Source organism: Pinus tabuliformis, chromosome 6 (assembly GCF_031772625.1).
Source record: "Pinus tabuliformis cultivar Carrire ecotype Pingquan chromosome 6, CPIR1, whole genome shotgun sequence".
Taxonomy (NCBI): domain Eukaryota; kingdom Viridiplantae; phylum Streptophyta; class Pinopsida; order Pinales; family Pinaceae; genus Pinus; species Pinus tabuliformis.
Window position 1 is genome coordinate 697,955,625 of NC_142292.1, and position 5,779 is coordinate 697,961,403.

Below are 5,779 nucleotides of genomic sequence, written 5' to 3' on the forward strand. Positions count from 1 at the left end.
AGTTGTGCCTTCTTTATATTATTATCATCAGTAATCTGCTGTGTTGTCCACACAACATTCGCAACAAACTAGAACTTCTATGTATCTTCACTCCTTATACCCTTGAAAATTGACAACTTCATTGTGTTCGACATGTTGAATGGTGGTGGTGGTGGTGTGGGCAAAGGTGTATGCGGTGGAGGTGGAGGTGGATGGATGATGTGTCCACGGAAAACCCTGTTTTATTAGCTAGAAAACACTCTGTGGTGAGGCTTGTACTTCTCTCTCTTCGTCGCTTGAAGGAGGTCCAATCAACGGGCTATATTTAGGACCTGATTTCTCTCGATTTCTAAAGAGTTTTCCACTTCGCGTAGCTCTGAACATCAAGGCAATGGCATAACCTGTTTTTCACATAAAAACATTTTAATCCAGGTATTCAAAGATCTTAAATACTTACCTCGTGGTCCTTTGAAAAATCGTTGCTCTACTTCACTATAGCTGACTAAGGTATCAACTGTGAATTCTATAACAAATCCTCCCAGAATTCAATTGAGCCAATGGTCAACCACCCATGCGACCTGATTTTCATAGCCTTCTAATCATCACACTAATTCAGGAGTCCACACTATAGGATTATCAAGCTTCCACCTTCCTTGGTTGGCTGTCAATTTAGCTAACCACTTGTACAGTTCAATGGGAAAAGTGTAGAAGAAGATTTTGTGTATCTCTGTATACAGATACATGTTCAACCACTCTTCTTTTGATAGGCATGGATTTCTGTTTTCTTTCACCGTGAACTCATGAATCTTCTGATCCAACCACTTTTAAATTTCTTTCCTAGTCGGATTCCAGTGATGTGACATCACAAATCTCTTTCATGCAGATCCCTGTCTCGACAACGGAACCATTTGTTGACTTATGGGGTCCTGACCCAAGTTCAAAGTTAGTTGCACCAACCAAAAAATCCCTACACTACTGGCCCTTTCGGGAACAACCCACATAGTGTAGGCTACAGTCTCACCTAAAGCTGTATGAGGGGATGCTAGAACCAAGTTTCTGCATCCAAATACGAGTGTGATGTATTTTAGCACCCTAGATCTACCTTTGCGTAGATTGATAAACCCTTAGGGCTTAGTACTGCAACTCTATTAAAACGGTCTTCAGACCTTCACAAAGGTCTACGATAAGCCTTTGTGTACCATTAACAACCAATTTATCCACTTACGCACATTAGAGAGAAACCCTTAATTAGTGTTTCGCACAGATTTGCTTAAGTTATTTAGTAACATAACATAATTCATCATAGTCTTCGCGAAAGTACTTAACATGCATTGAGTACATTTATTAAGACTTATTCAAGAGAATTTCACATCATTAGATCACTATTTCATAAACACATTATTCACCAACAACATATATCATAAACAGAAGTAAACATAGATAAACAGATATACACAAGAATTCTTCGAGAACTTTATTTATTGATCTTCTGTTTAGATTTACAGAATCAAAACTACACTGCACACTTAGATGCAGACTCTACCTAGGTCTCTGTGCACTCAGCTGCAGAGCCTTTCTTCTCCTATCTAACCCACTTCTCTGTGCTGTCGTTTCTCTTCTATTGACCCATTACTTCCAATCTCTACATATACATGCCTTACACTCTCTAAGACACACTTATTGTGGATCTCAAAACCGACTCAAAATTTACATAAACAAGAGGCTAAAACCCCTTTGACTCCTAATCATCTATGCACCACGCAACCCAAAATCGGGGATACTTTACATTAATTACAAAAATATATCAAAAATTGGGTTGCTTTAACCCCAAGACTGACCCAAGGGACCACATCCCAATGCACCTAGTGTTGGTGTGCCTAGCATGCCCCTCATGGAAAAGATAAATTGATGACTTATTAACCCTATTATGTGTTCATTTCCTTGTATTTTAACGTGTTCCTCCCTTTTCTTGCCTTGATAGTCCTTGAAATGTATTGTCACACCCTTTCACATCTTGGAAGGCCTTAACACTTGGCACATCTTAGCTTGTTTGACATGCCTTCATACTATCTGGGACATGTTAGCATGCCCTAACATTTCCTAACACACCTTGGCAGTCATGCCCTTGTAGATAGTATTACATTTTTCCATGACTTGGGAACCTTACATTCCCTAGAACACCTTGGCACTCCCTACTTGTCATGCCCTCATATATAGCCTTACCTTTTTTTCCACTTGTGAACCCAACCAATTCATTAGAAAAACAATATTGTGCCTAACCCAAAGTCTCTTTTTTTCTTAAATTTCTTTGTCCACGCCTTTTCACAACTATAGGCTTGCCTCCTGCAAGTCCTATTTTGAACTTCTCCTAAAACACTTCATCCTTGGGACACCTATAATTCACTGACACTCGTTGGCACACACTCTTATTTGTTCAATTCCAAGAATTTTGACCTAGTTCTCCCTTGTGTTCCACTGACACTCCCTAACAGTCCTCAACATCTATTAACATTGTCTGCCATGTGTTAGCACACCTTTTAATTCCTTGGCATGCCCTGGAACTCCTTATCTATCATTCCCTCATAGCTACCCTTACTTTATTTAAGACTTGGGAATCCAACCAAGTCCTTCCTCGACTACAACACTTAACCAAGTTATAGTTACTACAACTAGACTATGCCTTTTTCACCTAAGAACTTCCTATAACACATCTTAGGTTACTCATGTCCAATCTCAACTCATACCACTTAACAACTTACCAAGTCAAGGCTCGCATCCAACCATGGCCATAAAACAACTAAGCAACACAGTTTACATCTTGACATTCCATAACACCTGGCACGTCTAACATTCCCTTAGCCCTATGTGGCGCATGTTAGCATCCCCTGTATTTCTTGGCATGCTTTGCACTCCCTAGCACACCCTAGCACTCCCTAACATGACTTGGAATTGTATCATGCCTTAGCACTGCCTAGCATATAACCTTGGCACTCCCTCCTTAGAACACTTGGAACTCTTTGAAACTCCCTATCACACACCCTTATCTCTTCATTTCCATGCATTTTGAACTACTTCTCCCTAGTGTTTCTGTGGCACTCCCTAACATTCGTTGGCACGCATTGGCACACCCTAGCACCTAGCACATCTTGGCATGTTTCCCTATCACTCTAGCATTCCTTGGCACTATGTCCTAAAATATCTTGTCACTCCCTCCTTCCCACACCTAGAACTCACTAACACTCATTGTCACACACTTTTATTCATTCATTTCCATGTATTTGTAACTAGTGATCCCTTTTGTTTCCTTGGCACTCCATAACACTCTGAGGCATGCATTGGCACACCCTAGCACCTGACACATCTTGGCATGTTACCTTGGCCTCTCTCATGACTTAGCATTGCCTACCATACCTTGTTACTCCCTCAACACACCCGTATCTCACTGGAACTTCTTGTCACAAACTCCTATTTGTTCATTTGCATGCATTAATTTTACCTAGTGCTCCCTTGTGTTTCCTTGACACTCCCTAACACTTCCTACCACATGTTGACACACCCTGGCACTTGTCACATCTTGGTTGCATGTCACCCTAGCAATATAGGATGACTTAGCGTAGCCTAGCACACCATGTCACTCTCTCCTTAGCACACTTGGAACTCATTGACACTCCTTGTCACACACTCTTATTCATTCATTTTTACCTTGTTCTCCCCTATGTTTCCCTGGAACCCCCTAAACACTCCTTAGCATGCATTGGCACACGTTGGCACTTGGCACATCTTAGTATGATTCCCTAGCACTCTAGCATGCCTTGGAACTGCATAGCATACCTTGTCACTCCCTCCTTAGCACACTTGGATCTCATTAACACTTCATTTCCATGCATTTGAAACTAGTGTTCTCTTGTGTTTCCTTGGCACTTGGCCCTAACACTCCCTATCATGCATTCACGCCACACCTTGGCACCCGACACATGCACATCTTGGCATGCCTTGGCATTTGGATTTTCTTAGCATGCCTAACATGCCTTGTAATATTCTAGCATGTGTTAGTATTTTCTGGCATTCCTTGGCACACATTTGCACTCCCTAATTGTCATGCCCTCATAGATACCTTTACTATTTTTGTGACTTGGGAACCCAACCAAGTCATTGGAAAATCAATGGTGTGCCCAACCCAGAGTCTCCCTTTGTCTGAAACTGGTTTGACCAACCCCTTACAATTTTAACCATAGTCTTTCCTCCTACAATTCCTATTTTGACCTTCGCCTAACACACTTTGTCCTTGAGACACCTGGAATTCATTGAAACTCCTTGGCACACACACTTACTTGTTCATTTCCATGTATTTTGACCTAGTTCCCCCCTTGTGATGCCCTAACAGACCCTAACATTCCTCAACATGCCTTGGCAATGTTCTACATATGTTAGCATGCCTTTTCATTCCTTGGCATGCCTTGGCACTCCTTAGCTATAATGCCCTCACAACTACCCTTACTTTTATTGGGACTTGGGAACCCAACCAAATCTTGCCTCAACTACAACAACTTGACCAAGTTACAGTTACTACAACTAGACTATGCCTTCTTCACATGAGAACTAACTATAACTCATCTTAGGCTACTCATGTATAATTTTAGCTTATCCAAATTAACAAGTTAGAAGTTACGATGTCAAGTCTCACGTCCAACCATGGCCATAAAAAACTGAGCAACATAGTTTACATCTTGACATGCCATAGCACCTGGCACATATAAAAATCCCTTGGCACGTGTTAATGCCCTCTACATTCCTTGGTATGCTTTGGCACTCCCCAACACTCCCTGCCACTCCCTGACATGCCTTGTCAATCTAACTTACCTTGGAACTACCTAACATATAACCTTGCCACTCCCTCCTTAACACACCTAAAACTCACCGACACTCCCTATCACACAGTCTTATTCGTTCACAACCATGCATTTTGAGCTAGTTCTCCCTTGTGTTTCGATGGTACTCCCTAACACTCCCTAACACCTAGCACACCTTGGCATGCCACCCTTGCACTCTAGAATTCCTTGGCACTACCTAGCATACCTTGTCACTCACTCCGTAACACACCTATAACTCACTGACACTCCCTATCACATACACTTATTCATTCATTTCCATGCATTTGAAACTAGTACTCCCTTGTGTTTTTGTGGCACTCCCTAACACTCCTTGGCATGCATTGGCACACCCTAGCACTTGGCACATCTTGGCATATCGTTGCCCTGGCCTCTAGCATGCCTTAGCATTGCAAATAATATCTTGTCACTCCCTCAGCACACCTAGAACTCACTGACACTTCCTATCACAAAATATTATTCATTCATTTCCATGCATTATTTTGACCTAGTGGTCCCTTGTGTTTCCATGACACTCTGTAACACTTCCTAGCACACTTTGGCACACCCTGGCACCTGTCACATCTTGGTTGGATGCTGCCCTCACACTCTAGCATGCCTTAACATTGTCTATCATACCATGTCACTCCCTCCTTAACACACCTGGAACTTGCTGCACTCCCTATCACACACTCTTATTCATTCGTTTCCATGCATTTTGACTTAGTTCTCCCTTGTGTTTCCCTAGCACTCACTAACACTCCTTAGCACACATTTGCACACCTTGGAACTTGGTACATCTTGGCATGCTCCCCTTGCACTGTAGCATGCCTTGGTACTGCCTAGCATACCATTTCACTCCCTCCTTATCACACTTGGAACTCGATAACACTCCTATCACACACTCTTATTCTTTTATTTCCATGTAATTG